At 39.2% G+C, this 16,184-nt stretch overlaps 1 protein-coding gene across 4 annotated transcripts in view; it reads right to left on the bottom strand.

Annotated features, from left to right (window-relative positions):
• ctdp1 (CTD (carboxy-terminal domain, RNA polymerase II, polypeptide A) phosphatase, subunit 1) overlaps window positions 1-16,184 on the bottom strand; it is a 98,943-nt gene that overhangs the window by 61,357 nt on the left and 21,402 nt on the right. The gene's annotated exons all lie outside the window — the stretch shown is intronic.

Below are 16,184 nucleotides of genomic sequence, written 5' to 3'. Positions count from 1 at the left end.
AATACATTTATTCATACAAGACAAATAATTGTTTGGTTTTTTTAAAGAACATTTCTTCAATCATTTGTTTTAATCTCCCTGATTACTAATAATGGGCATCAGCCAAACTTTTATTTACACTTCTGCTTTCAATCTGTGCAGGTCCTACAGTGTTCAGAGCTGGAGCAGCAACACATAGTAATTATACCACAAAAATGCCAATCAGAATCAATACTGGAATTATTAATCAGAAGAAAAAACCCCTGCAGAACTCAGAACCACCTGATCATAAGCAACCAATAAAGCTTTCTGACTGGCAGATGCTTCATTTAATCGACTGACCCTTTAAAATCAAAGTCAGTCAGGTCTTTACATCCAACATGTTGCCTTTGAGAACCAACGACTCAGCTACTGTCTGAGTTGTGTGTCTCTCAAGCACAGATCTAAAATTCCGCTTTTTAACTCTTAACTTTAAGATTCATATTCTGAGAAATAAGCCGACAGTCAATTATGATCAAACAAAGGGCAGCAATTAGAAGAAGCCTTTACTTGGGGGAGCACTGAACAGATGTTGCCCGGCGGAATGAGTATTAGCTTGGGCTGAGGTCAGCTTAAAGAAAATTAGCAGCCATTGCTCACAGCTTTGATCAAATTTCTGCTCTGACATCTTACTTTGCATAAAGTATCTCTTACACCTTACCAGGCTGGTCTTTTACAGTCCACTGATATTTGTCATTTTGTCTCCATTATTATATGTGATGGCATTTAATAAAGGTTTTTCTATCCATCAATACCAAAGACTTACATGAATAATACCCAAAAATTTTAACAACCTGACATAGATGGATGTTCATTTTAGCCACATTAGCTCCTAATGGAGTAGTCTTTCAAGAAATACATCAACCTCCTCCACCTATGGAGCTACTTAATGTTTTTTTTTTTTTTTTTTTTTAAAAAGGCATGGTCTACCGTGAGTTTATTATTACCATCATGTATTAATTTCACAATGCCAAATAAGACAACAGCTTAATCATTATGATGCTAAATAAATTATCACTGCCTTCTGTGAAGATCAGACTACAAGACAAGTGTGATGTAGGTCCTGTACACGTTCTAGCCAATTACACCTTTTCTCTTCTGTCAACAGAACAACCCTTGGTGAATAGCTGCAGACTTGCAACTGCTCTCTATACAAATACATTTTATTAAAGGGTTTTATCATGACTACAGACAACTTTTTCAGTGGTGGTTTAGTTCCTCTTTAATGGTGAAGGAATAACTGAGGCCAATGAAATGGCCTTTGTGAATGTTACTGAACTTTTTATCCAAAATATCAGCTGCAACAGGATAAGGAAAAGCAAGAGACAAGAGCAGACGGCTCTACTTGAACAAACTAACCAGTTAACCTTTTCATTAAAGACTTGCCAGCTGATCTAGGAACTCCAGGGTTTCTCCAGTGTTTTTTCAGGGCATCGCAGCCTTAAGTTGAGCCCTGTGTTTTTTCTAGACCAGGTTTGGCCAACTCCACGCCTCACGGGCCGGTGTCCTGCAGGTTTTAGACATCACCCTGGGTCTACATACCTGAATCAAATGATTAGTTCATTACCAGGCCTCTGGAGAACTTCAATACATGCTGAGGAGGTAATTTAGCCATTTAAATCAGCTGTGATGGCTCAAGGACACATCTAAAAGCTGCAGGGCATCGGCCCTCGAGGCCTGGATTTGGACCCCACTGTTCTCAACAAAAGCGATCCTTACAACCCTTAAATTTGCTAACGCTTAAAATGCATCTTATTAGATCTACTGTTCCCGTGAACTGTTTATGCACACACATAAAGACAGCTTGGAAAAAAACCTAGAGATAAAATACAATTGAATAAAGAACAAGGCAAACGTTACGGCTTAATACAGTTGTACCTGTGTGTATGATTGGATGGGTACTTAATAAGGTAACTAAATTATTCATTGAGTCAGTCATATAAAATACCTTTGCTGTGACTCTCACTGGTGCTCTTTGTATTGTATACAATCCAGTCTGTAGTCATACCAGTGTAACTGACAACAGATAATGTTGCTGCTGCAGGAGCAGGAGATGGCACTGATCTTTCAAAATGTGCAGCAAAAACAAACAAAAACACAGCAGCATTCCCTCACCAGCCTCAGTCACATACAACTATGAAAGACTTAGCTTACCTTAATTACCAAACAGAAGTGGACAGTAGGGGTGGGTGATATAGACTCAATATTAATTAATTCCAAAGAGCTGCAGTCACAGATGACAAACTTTCTAATTTAAAGTGAGAATCTATTGCTTTAAGCTGCCAGCAGCAGCATTATAGTGCAATAATAGTATATAGTAGTAATATTAGTATAATAACAGCAATATATCCTTAAACCAAAAATAAGTAAGAGAAAAATTACCTAGCTAGTGTTTTCCCTGGTAATTTTTGGAACAAAGCATAAGGCTGATATGTGGCTGTTTTTCACACCAGGGAACAAAAAGAGCATAGTGTTGCTATAGCAACGACTTTGCTATACAATGTAAACATTTATACTGGTATTATTACAGACAATGTGAGCCTTAGTGGACAGACATAAGCGCAACAGCTAAAACAAAATTAAATTAAAAAAATTTGCTTTAATCTTTCCTGATTTATTCTTTATGCCTAAGATTTGACCGTCTTATTCAATCAATTTTTACCTGTGTAAAAATGGCACACCTTTCTTCTCCTCCACTCTTCATTGTGACCTCCACAAAGAGGATGCACCGATGGAAAAAAAAAACAAACATCTGACTGACGGATATTTAAGACTGATCCCGATATTTGGTAAAAAAAAAAAAAAAAAAGTCTTTTTTTTTTCCTTTTCTATTTATTGACTGCTATAAATAAATGCTATAAATAAATAAATAAATAAATAAATAAATAAATAAATAAACTGCTATAAATAAATAAATGGATAGATCAGCAGATAGCCAATAAATTGGTTGGGCTCTGAGCTTTACAAACACAGTTACATTAAGTGTCAAACTAACCGTGTCTGTTTTCTCTTGATTGATCGTTGTAGCTGCTCCAAATAATTCAATTAATTTAATTAATTGCAATCTTTTTTTATACACCTGCACACACATATGGCGCTATGTCAACTGGTACATTAAACTGAACTGAATCACACCACCCCAACAACTTTTCTGGACAAAATCCAGTAGTACGTACCCCAGAGCTTAGCTATGAAAAGAACTTTCTTAAATCTTAAAGTTTTGGTGTAGGACTGGTTCGCCTACCTAAAAAAAACATCACTTTCTCTTTATATTAAGGTAACTCACAGGAGAAAACAATATGCCTGCAAGCGCTACAATATGTGAGGTAGGAATCCAGAGTGGGAGCTCAGCATATTTCTGTGCAGCCAATCAGCAATCATTGTTCTCACCAATTTCTGTTTATGCTGGGTTAGTGTACACGGAGCTCATGTTTTCAGCGTGAGGGCAGCTCATGGAGAACTTTTCATAGCAAAGTCCCAATGAAGAGGGATTACATAAGCTACACCCTGCCAAAATTACCGACTTCATCTGGGAAAGGTAGTCAGAGGTGGTAATAGAGCCGACGGCTGATTGCTGAATGGAGTAAGAGTGTTGATGGCTCGTTCAAAGTGGGGAGAGGAAGATGAGGGCTTTGTGCTGGGTGAGAAAATGCTCACTGGAGACCATCGGGAAAAGAAATTAATGGAAATGAATACGAGAAGTCGATGTGAAGATATTGTGATTACTAGCTATTTAAAACAAAACAGTAATGTTATGCATTGGGACCGGTGAATCGGGAGCACAAAGAACTCCAACACCAATCTACTCATACCTGCAGCTGTTCATTAGCTCAGGGTCACAAACCCAGCTCTCATTGTTTTGAGTCAAGGGCATTCCCATCCTCTGCTTGCTCCTCATAAATAAAGGAAAGCTGAAGTGCTCAAACGGAAAAGATGCAGCAATCTTCTGAGAATGAACTTTTTAGAGGCTCTGTAAACAGGAACACGCTGGTTTCTTTTTACCATTATCCAGAAAAGATATGCTAAAAAAGCTGAGGTTAGTCGAAGAGAGTTGCATAAGGCTGAACTGAAAACATTACTGTGAAATAACACCCCACGTAGCTTCAGGTGACAGTTTGTGTTATTACTTTTTAGATTTCAGTGTTTATATCAATGATGTGGGGGTTTTTTAACCTTAGAAAAAAACAAACCTTCACCAAGTTGCTCAGAAAGGAATAGAAGCTTCTTTTTTTTGTTGTTGTTTTTTTTTTTTAATGTGGACCAATAGTGGACATTATGCAACAGCCAAATGAGAGATTTCTGCCAGGCTGCCAAAGACTGGTGCAAATGGAAACTGGACCAGATGGAATATTCATCCCGCTTCAGGTCAAGGGCTAAATGATGGATTCGTGTGACTGGGAGCAATAATTTGCTGGTTGTGTTGGCATGATTCCTGTTTGCAGCATTGGTCTGATTTGATCAGTCTAATGTCTTCTAATTAAATTCTTTAAAAGTTGTGAAACTCAAATTCAGCACCACAGACCGTATCACACACTCAGCTTAATAGGTAGATGATTTCATCTGAATAGATTCACTTCGCTCAAACTTGACCTAATACTCTTTTCTTATAAAGCTACATTGTCTTACTTCCAACGTATGTTTTCTAAGCTCTACTGTGAAGACAATATGGGTTTATGAGATTTCTAAATCAATGCATTCTGTTCTTGTTCACAAACATTTTCAGAATTGAACTCTGTTTGGATAATGATATGCTATCAGTGTATGCCCAGTTAGCATGAAAATGTGCTTTGTTTTTGCAGTTTTCAAGTAATTTCACATCTTCCACTTTCCACATCTTTCTCTAGAATGCGAGGCTTGTCAATCAGCTTTGAGTGTGATCAATCATAATAACTTTAAAGACAGCTAACGTTTTATGTGGTTGCAAAGCACATCTTAAGAACTAGTTCTGTCAGACAATAGCCCAGTCCTTAAAAGTTTGACAGTATTCTATAAAGTTGAGGCTAATTGAAGGACGTTTGAGTTTTTCCTGTTAACACTGCCAGACAATTATCAGGAGTTAACATGAAGCAGCTAAATATAAGATTTTTTTTTAAATAGTCTTTTAAGTGAGCTTAAACAGCAACCCGAATTAAAAACCTTCAGTGAGTATAAATAGACTGACATTTAAAAACACCAAACTGAGCTAAAATCACAAACAAATTACAAACAAACAACTGAGTTGTTTATTACAATAAATTAAATAAATGACATCACAAAAACTGTCCAGTAAATGTATTAATTGCATGTCCAGAACTAAAAACACATCTTTGCATCAGACATAATGAACCTAAATTTAAGCACTCCGGGTATTTATACGCTAATGCTGTAAGAACACACGTTCAACCACTCAAATCCAAGTTCCCCTACTACATATTTGCTAATGCCAAAAGGCTCAGAACAGGTCTCCATGTCTGAGCTTCAAATGCAATTATCCCTCTTGTATTTCCAGATTCTGTAGCATTCATAAATCATTAGTAAACGCTTGGACTGATGTAATCTGAGAACTGATATGATGACAAGTAGCAGTAATCAAGCTAGGGCACCCTGACCCCAAGAGGAGCTTTGCACTGGATTAAAAGTAAACTTGTGACTTTATTGCAAAGAAAATAAATACATTTAAGCTTTTAAATCAACAAAAACGCTCATTATTGGCCAAATTAAATTTCACAGATTGCAAGTCTTAATACACTATATGTTGAAACTGGTGGGACTGCTATGCTGTTCACATTAAAACTTAAATTACAGGTCTAACTCTGTTCACAGAGAGCAGCAGAGGCTTTCATATACAGTGGGGCAAAAAAGTATTTAGTCAGCCACCGATTGTGCAAGTTCCCCCACCTAAAATGATGACAGAGGTCAGTAATTTGCACCAGAGGTACACTTCAACTGTGACAGACAGAATGTGAAAAAAAAATCCATGAATCCACATGGTAGGATTTGTAAAGAATTTATTCGTAAATCAGGGTGGAAAATAAGTATTTGGTCAATAACAAAAATACAACTCAATACTTTGTAACATAACCTTTGTTGGCAATAACAGAGGTCAAACGTTTACTATAGGTCTTTACCAGGTTTGCACACACAGTAGCTGGTATTTTGGCCCATTCCTCCATGCAGATCTTCTCGAGAGCAGTGATGTTTTGGGGCTGTCGCCGAGCAACACGGACTTTCAACTCCCGCCACAGATTTTCTATGGGGTTGAGGTCTGGAGACTGGCTAGGCCACTCCAGGACTTTCAAATGCTTCTTACGGAGCCACTCCTTTGTTGCCCGGGCGGTGTGTTTTGGATCATTGTCATGTTGGAAGACCCAGCCTCGTTTCATCTTCAAAGTTCTCACTGATGGAAGGAGGTTTTGGCTCAAAATCTCACGATACATGGCCCCATTCATTCTGTCCTTAACACGGATCAGTCGTCCTGTCCCCTTGGCAGAAAAACAGCCCCATAGCATGATGTTTCCACCCCCATGCTTCACATGTAGGTATGGTGTTCTTGGGATGCAACTCAGTATTCTTCTTCCTCCAAACACGACGAGTTGAGTTTATACCAAAAAGTTCTACTTTGGTTTCATCTGACCACATGACATTCTCCCAATCCTCTGCTGTATCATCCATGTGCTCTCTGGCAAACTTCAGACGGGCCTGGACATGCACTGGCTTCAGCAGTGGAACACGTCTGGCACTGCTGGATTTGATTCCCTGCCGTTGTAGTGTGTTACTGATGGTGACCTTTGTTACTTTGGTCCCAGCTCTCTGCAGGTCATTCACCAGGTCCCCCCGTGTGGTTCTGGGATCTTTGCTCACCGTTCTCATGATCATTTTGACCCCACGGGATGAGATCTTGCGTGGAGCCCCAGATCGAGGGAGATTATCAGTGGTCTTGTATGTCTTCCATTTTCTGATGATTGCTCCCACAGTTGATTTTTTCACACCAAGCTGCTTGCCTATTGTAGATTCACTCTTCCCAGTCTGGTGCAGGTCTACAATACTTTTCCTGGTGTCCTTCGAAAGCTCTTTGGTCTTGGCCATGGCGGCGTTTGGAGTCTGACTGTTTGAGGCTGTGGACAGGTGTCTTTTATACAGATGATGAGTTCAAACAGGTGCCATTCATACAGGTAACGAGTGGGGGACAGAAAAGCTTCTTACAGAAGACGTTACAGGTCTGTGAGAGCCAGAGATTTTCCTTGTTTGAGGTGACCAAATACTTATTTTCCACCCTGATTTACGAATAAATTCTTTACAAATCCTACCATGTGAATTCATGGATTTTTTTTCCACATTCTGTCTCTCACAGTTGAAGTGTACCTCTGGTGCAAATTACTGACCTCTGTCATCATTTTAAGTGGGGGAACTTGCACAATCGGTGGCTGACTAAATACTTTTTTGCCCCACTGTACCTAATTCTGCATGTCTCTTTGGCACACATTAGCTGTGGCAGGGTGCAGCACGTGCCAAATGACTCTGCTGGCAGGAGACTGGGTTAAAATGCTCTCTCCTGGGAGACCATCCAAATGGATAAAACAGGTGTTATTACGGTTGGCTGTAGGGGGCTTTTTTCTTTTTCTTTTTTTTTTAATGAGACAGACAGATGCTAATGGTCGGCCTGCTTCTTCTACATTTATTTTCTTTCTTCTTATGATTATCATCTTCTATATTAATTCTAACAAAAATAAATACATTTTGTTTGCCATGCATATCATATTTTGGGAAATACGACCAAGATCAATACTTGCAGGTGAAGAGTGACTGATGAATGCACTATGGTCTTAGACTTAATGAGCCATGTGCGTGGGGGAGCATGCTACTCCAACAACAACCAGTCTTATTGCTCGCCTGACTTTATAATACCCACATGCTCATTTATTTACTTGATTTAGAATCCTGGAGCAGATGACTGCATAGAGTCTCAGTAATAACATCCAACATAGGACTGATGGTCCACATTCCACATCATTATGTTAGCGAGAGCAATAAGACAAAACCGATTCCAGTCATTTCCAGTCATAAATGCAGCCATCAAGGGCACAGCAATTTCAAAGAAAGGTCATCCAGTTGGTACACGGTTATTTGCCAGGCAGCTCTGCACACGTTGCTCCAGGTAAACTGACACAAACACCACCATGTTACCATTGCTGGCATTTAAATGTGAGGCTGTCCAACTGACTCAAATGTGTACCTTACTTGAGCCAATTAAGTGTGGTTCTTTCCCTCTGCCCCTGAAGATCCAGAGTGTTTAAGAATGTCACAGACTGGCCTTTAGCAAAACAGTTCGAAGAGGATGACATTTGAAATGCAGTGCATCTACAAAGGACCCTTCACTTGAGTCAACTTCTCTACCTCTTTACAGAGCAAAACATGGTGAACAAGGCTTTAAGCTTCACTTGCAAGAAGCAAACAGTCGTGCCTTACAGTTCTACAAGTCTGATAAATTGTAGAGGTGGGTTATCACAATACTTAACGCACGATACGATATTATTGCAATTTTTTTTAAATATTTTGCGATATTCAGATTCTGTACATAAAGGTAAACTTTATCAATATTCATTTTATCTAATATCAAAGTCTCACACTCAGTCTTTCTCTCATTTCAGTCAGTTTTATTGTTGACAAACTGAACGGTTTGTATTACAGTCTAGTCCAACTTAACTGAATGCAACCATCTGGTACAATTATAGCTATTCTGAACTATGCAATTTATGAAAACTATGCAGCCCATTCAGCAACTGAAGAATTTGAAAGTAAATTAAAACAAAATATAATTTTACATTAAATAAAAAAGTTTTAAACTTAATTAAAATAAAACATGCCTTAAATTTAGTTTATTGCTGCCAAAAAAAAAGTTAAACACATTTGGACAGTGAAGGAATGTCAGGATTCTCGCTCAGAAAAAGGAGCTGATCAACATGCTCTGAAGTCAGAGCATGTTCCAGTCCACAAAAACTTTTTTTGTAACAAAATATCGATTTCTGCTGTCCCTGTATCGATACATTATTAGCAAACAAAATATCACGATACTACACAGTATCGATTTTTTTCCCCCACCCCTAATAAATTGCTAAAGCTAATAATCTAAACTAAAAAAACCCAAAGGCCTATCAACATGCCTTTATTCAGCTACTCGGAAACATTTTTTAAACAGTTGCCCCTTTGTAATACTGTGATGTAATATGATTGTAAATGTATTATTTATGGAAATAACACAGTAAGATGATATAAGCGCTATGCAGGATGTAGTAGGATTATCATTTATTAATAGCAGAGTATACAGTGGGGCAAAAAAGTATTTAGTCAGCCACCGATTGTCATCATTTTAAGTGGGGGAACTTGCACAGAGGTCAGTAATTTGCACCAGAGGTACACTTCAACTGTGAGAGACAGAATGTGAAAAAAAATCCATGAATCCACATGGTAGGATTTGTAAAGAATTTATTCGTAAATTAGGGTGGAAAATAAGTATTTGGTCACCTCAAACAAGGAAACTCTCTGGCTCTCACAGACCTGTAACGTCTTCTGTAAGAAGCTTTTCTGTCCCCCACTCGTTACCTGTATGAATGGCACCTGTTTGAACTCATCATCTGTATAAAAGACACCTGTCCACAGCCTCAAACAGTCAGACTCCAAACGCCGCCATGGCCAAGACCAAAGAGCTTTCGAAGGACACCAGGAAAAGTATTGTAGACCTGCACCAGACTGGGAAGAGTGAATCTACAATAGGCAAGCAGCTTGGTGTGAAAAAATCAACTGTGGGAGCAATCATCAGAAAATGGAAGACATACAAGACCACTGATAATCTCCCTCGATCTGGGGCTCCACGAAAGATCTCATCCGTGGGGTCAAAATGATCATGAGAACGGTGAGCAAAGATCCCAGAACCACACGGGGGGACCTGGTGAATGACCTGCAGAGAGCTGGGACCAAAGTAACAAAGGTCACCATCAGTAACACACTACAACGGCAGGGAATCAAATCCAGCAGTGCCAGACGTGTTCCACTGCTGAAGCCAGTGCATGTCCAGGCCCGTCTGAAGTTTGCCAGAGAGCACATGGATGATACAGCAGAGGATTGGGAGAATGTCATGTGGTCAGATGAAACCAAAGTAGAACTTTTTGGTATAAACTCAACTCGTCGTGTTTGGAGGAAGAAGAATACTGAGTTGCATCCCAAGAACACCATACCTACTGTGAAGCATGGGGGTGGAAACATCATGCTATGGGGCTGTTTTTCTGCCAAGGGGACAGGACGACTGATCCGTGTTAAGGACAGAATGAATGGGGCCATGTATCGTGAGATTTTGAGCCAAAACCTCCTTCCATCAGTGAGAACTTTGAAGATGAAACGAGGCTGGGTCTTCCAACATGACAATGATCCAAAACACACCGCCCGGGCAACAAAGGAGTGGCTCCGTAAGAAGCATTTGAAAGTCCTGGAGTGGCCTAGCCAGTCTCCAGACCTCAACCCCATAGAAAATCTGTGGCGGGAGTTGAAAGTCCGTGTTGCTCGGCGACAGCCCCAAAACATCACTGCTCTCGAGAAGATCTGCATGGAGGAATGGGCCAAAATACCAGCTACTGTGTGTGCAAACCTGGTAAAGACCTATAGTAAACGTTTGACCTCTGTTATTGCCAACAAAGGTTATGTTACAAAGTATTGAGTTGTATTTTTGTTATTGACCAAATACTTATTTTCCACCCTGATTTACGAATAAATTCTTTACAAATCCTACCATGTGGATTCATGGATTTTTTTTTCACATTCTGTCTCTCACAGTTGAAGTGTACCTCTGGTGCAAATTACTGACCTCTGTCATCATTTTAGGTGGGGGAACTTGCACAATCGGTGGCTGACTAAATACTTTTTTGCCCCACTGTATAAAATTTCATTTCATTTCCTTGTCAGTCATAATTTATCTTTAAACACGTACACATCAGGCAGAATTTGTTTAAGAGGTGTTGGAATAGCCCAGTAGTGTGACTTTGAGAACTACAGCCTAGAGCAAATAAAATTATATGCCTTAAAATGTTTAAATAGACCACTTCAAAGTAAACATAAGGGTTTGGACACTGTATTTTTTCCCAAAACAGAGCAAGATTAAACAAATCATTATAAAATTGCCCCCAAATTAATGATTAACTTCAGAACTAATACCACATTTACACAATTGTGTTTTGGGAATAATACTGGGAATCAATTCTGGATACCTTATCAGGCAATTTGATCTTTATCCACTATAGTGCTACATCAGCAAGACGCTGGCCTTTAATTAAGACTGAAAATTAATGCTTGGTCCATGCTGTCATGCTAAAGTTTTAGTGCACATGGTCGTGATAAATGGGAAAAAAGCATGTGCTAGATAAAGACATGTGACTTTCTAGAACAGGACCACCAAACCTCACCCCTTCTGTCTTTATGCAAAGGAGGATTAATACTTATGAACAGTTAATTAAATTGAACCCAGAGTCAAACAGGCCGAGATCAATCTGCGACCCCTCCGGCTGCTTAGGGAAAAAAGCAATCCATGAATGGTTGGCAGGCGGTTGCTAGAGGTTGCTGACAGAGGTAAACTTGTCTGCACATGAAATTGAAAAGTGTGACTCAAACCAGGAAGAGAGGCCGTTTCTCTTCAAAGTAATAGCTGTGCCTTTTGAAACATATTTACTTTTACTTTAAAGGCACTTGATGTCTATTCGTTTTGCACTAATTCAAGCTTAACTATCGCTTGGCCAGTAGTTGGTGAGTGTTTGGAGACGAGTCAGCATCTTCCATGCAAGCTATGGGCAACTACAGCAATCTCAGCAAACCTGATGGGAATACACGTTTTTCCTAAGCAACCAGAAGCTGTCAGGAAATCGCAGAATGGTTTCTAAGCCTGTATGACCTACATCTTAGAGCCAACTGCCATAAATGTCTATAATCCCTGATGTTAAGGATGGACCTATGGATAATCACGATCCTCTCCAATCTCAATTTCATCTTGTGTGTCCAACCTGGTTTGCATTCATTGCCAAATCCTGTTTAACAAGACAAACGTTCCTTTGCACTCTCTTTTTAAGGGCAGAAATGTGGGGAAAGTGTGATTTTCAAGCTTCCCCTGGGCATCGAAATATATCCCCCCCCATCTATAAGAGAGCAGCTATGAGGCTTTGACACTTCAGAAGATTGAGAGATGGCAGCTCTATCCTCCAGTAGTTCAGCCCCCTACTTCACACAAAGCAATTACAGAGTGCAAAAAGCTCTTATATCTGTAGGAGTTCACAGAGGATGAATAATTAGAATAATCAGAGCAATCCCTACAGAGATATGTGAGCTCATAATTTCACCAAGGTAGAACCAGTGAGAATTACCACATTTGAACAAACTACATTTTCCAAACCTCAGTCTAACAAAACAGTTAATCTAATTTACTTACATGTTCATCAATGAATGAAAGACAATCATTTCATACTTAGAACACATACATGGTTTTCAAGCACCATACCATCCCTGTTTCAAAACAGCATTTCAAAGACATGAAAGCCATTTTTTCAGTCTAATTACACCAGGTCAGACATAATTATACCAAAGCTCTGACCAAACCACTGACTGCTCCATTTGCAGATTAATAACAAACCCACAATGTTCAGTTTCCATTTGGCTGCAGTGGTTCTAAAATCCAGTCTGTTTTCCTTTAGCCACAGCATCTAAAAGGACCCATTAGATGCCTCTACCAGAAAGAATTATATTGAGTAATATTAAAGGTTTTAGTACAATGAACCCTTTGTTTTGTGTGCTTACTAGGGATGGGTACCGGTATCCGGTGCCATGATGGCACCAGTTCTGACATAAACGGTAACCAGACCGAAAAGCAGCGCACATTTTGGTGCTTTTTTTCCTGAGATGTCATACACTTTGGATTCTAGCCATTTTACCTTTCCGAGGATAGTAGGCGGGCCCAGGTACGTACGTTCTTTTAGAGCAGAGCTACAGAATAAAAAGTCTGGCTGTACTTCACAGCAAAAGATGCAAACTCAGCAGCCTGCAACAAGTGCTTTAAGCTGATACTGTGCAAAGGAGGTAACACCTCGAATCTGATGAAACACTTGGCGACGCATAGCGTTTTTTTAAAAGCCAAGAAATGTGCCGCATTTGATAGCTTGCTGCGAGACCTCACACCGTACACATCTACTGCAGGGTGTGGTGCCTGTTATCGGACCCGGAGTTCGCAACATCCCCCAAGAACCCGAAGAGGCGAGTCCTGGCCACGTTATTACATTAATGCACGTAAGGTGAACTAGCAAACACCATCATAGTTACATGTGGCTGTCTTCTTGTTTGATGGCAGATACTCCCTTCACCCTGGCCAAAAAGGCTAAAATGACCAAAGAAAAAGTGGGAAACAGCTAAACATGAGAGGTTTTTAGACAAAATTGGTGTTTTTTTTCCATTGATTGAGCACTGCTTCCAGCCAAGAGTGATACCATATATGCTCTATAGCTGCAGAAAAGGCTAACATTGTTATCTTTTTACAAAAAAACATCTAAACATGAGAGGTTTTTGGACAAAGTGTGTGTTTTCCATTCTTTAAGCACCGGTTGGAGCACCGTTTAAGCACCGGCACCATTTCAAAAGTACCGGTTTGGTACTGGTATCAGATAAAACCTAAACGATACCCATCCCTAGTGCTTACTGGTAAAAAGAAAATGGGAAAAGATGTACATTTTTAAAAAAAAATCAAATTTCAATCTATTTATTCTTCTTCCAGACAGCAACTGTCCTACTGTAACTCAGCAACTGAATCCAGGCATGAACAGCCTGTCAAGCTTTGGGATTCATGGCATGTGTGTATAAGATGGGTGTTCAGGCAGAACTCTGGGTTGTCTGTTTTGTTAGCCTTTCCAAATCCAAAACAATAGAAAATATAATATTAATTAACTGAATCACTAGGCTATTTATGTTTTACTCTAAGCCATCAAACAACCTTAAAAGCAATGCTGTGCGACATCCAGTGGCACAGAACATTAAAAATACATATGTTTTTCTAGCTTAAGTGCCAATGCTAAAAGCAAGCCTGATGGACTAATTAGCATGCTAGCTAACAGTAGCAACAGGGGTTATCTGCTATTCCAACACAAGCTAGTCAGGCCACGTCTTAACAATAAGACGCAGTTGCAAACTATACATCACAATGGAAGCATATGTATATAATTTAACAAATAAATGTTAAATAGCTGCTGGTTTTAGCAGTAGTGTAGGTCAGCAATATATAGAAGATGTGTGAGTCAGCTAAGGATCTATAAGCACATGAAATGTAGGAGAAAAAAAATAGGGGGAGTGGGGAGTCTGTTTCCTAAAAGGCAAAGCAAAGCAGTTCCCAGGCTGAGTGGTTGCCTGCAGCTACGGAGTTACTTAACCCCAGAATTCAATCGAGTTAATAACCAGGCAGATCATTTTGCATCCCAGTAACAGGAGACAGTTTGTGGTTTAAAGCATGACCAATCACAATGACATCCACATCATTTAATTATATCTAACTAAAAGTGCAATTTCCTTATAGGGTCTATACCCAGATCAAAAGTTAAAACTTTAAGGGTTGAAAGCCACAAAACTATTATGTCATGTACAAAAATCTTCATTGTTTCATTATAAGAAGTCTTAATGCTCTCAATCCAGATTAATCTTTTGCTCATTACTTTATTCATTCACTAGCCCATGAAAGTCACCTTTAAAATAAATTGATTTGCTTGAAAACAATGGGATGGGCAAAGGAAACATTCCTTTTCCCCAATTTGTTTATATACAACAATAAACTACACAAGCATGCTGCACTTTTAAGCAAGGTTAATGAATGTCAACCAAAACAGTTCATTAGTGGGCTGTAAAATAAGAGTGAGTCTGTGAAATGTGCAAAAAGGGACCACAAAGTGTAAAGAGTACCTGAGTATTTTTTTTCCACTACTAAAGATCACAGATAGTATAAAACACAAAAGTAACTTCCAGGCTGAAAAAAGCCAATGCGGCCAAAGTGACTAAAACCTGCATTCTACCCAAAGACCACCAGATGGCGATAGCTGAGGCTGTGACACGTTTATGGCAGAAAAATTAAATTACGTCTGTTTTATAAATCTTTTTCCAACTACTTTTCAAAAACGCGGATTACCTGTGTTATGAAACCACAGGATAATTAGTTAACGACTTGTCAACCACACACCAATGAGCGTGTAGTTTCACAGTCAGGTTTTACTATGACGTCACGTTTGCTTCTTCACAACCAAACGTTGCAAGCTACATCCACCTTTCATACTGTCAATGTTGGCGACACATTCCATTTTTGCCATTTTTAATTAAAAAATGTTCATGGTGCAGCTTAAAGGTGAATGCAGTATATATTAACTACAAAGAAATACAAAAAGTTGCTTTATTTTTTTTTTTCAGAATTCTTACTTTTAACTTCCCTTTAATCATATTCAAAGGACAAATGAATCTAGCAGTAACCCATGCAGCTTTCCTGTGAGAAATTATCATTACATGCAAAAGAAAATAATCGCAATAATCCACCAATGACCTCACTTCAAACGTGGCTTGTCATACCCCATGTGAACAAGCCACATAGCTCTTTCACTAGAATAATCGCCCACCGAGAGGTTCTTGGCAGATCTCAAGGATCTGCTCTGCACTTTCCCCCCCTGCTGAAGCATTAGAAGAACTCAGAATTCCATTATAGAGTATTACCAAAGAGGGAGCTGAGCTCCCTGACATTAGTAATCACTTCACCTGCCTCGTGAGGCCAAAACTACAAAATGCAGTAAGCAGACAGAAGTAATAGTCTGTGGAAAGATTTGAATATCAGATGAAAGGTTTAAGGATGTGCTGCTGACGTTTTGACTGCTGTGAAAGGTTCCATTATATTTACCATTTGATAACATTTAACTTTTGTTAAATTTGCAAATTTTGCAACTTTTGCAAATGTTTCCCTGTCTATGCATTTGAACACAGCAGGAAAGGGCTGAAATATGTGCAGCATTTCCACTTCTAAATTGATGTCCCTCCTTTGCAGTGCATAACTGTCTGACAAATATGGTGACATTATCAAAAGAACTAATGAGCTCAGAGGCATACGTGTTTTGCTGGATTAGATTTGGAGAACCAGTTTCTGA

The sequence above is a fragment of the Simochromis diagramma genome, unplaced genomic scaffold (assembly GCF_900408965.1).
Source record: "Simochromis diagramma unplaced genomic scaffold, fSimDia1.1 OVJJ01000753.1, whole genome shotgun sequence".
Lineage (NCBI taxonomy): Eukaryota > Metazoa > Chordata > Actinopteri > Cichliformes > Cichlidae > Simochromis > Simochromis diagramma.
Note: the sequence above shows the minus strand (reverse complement) of the source record. Positions and strands in the feature narration are given on the sequence as shown.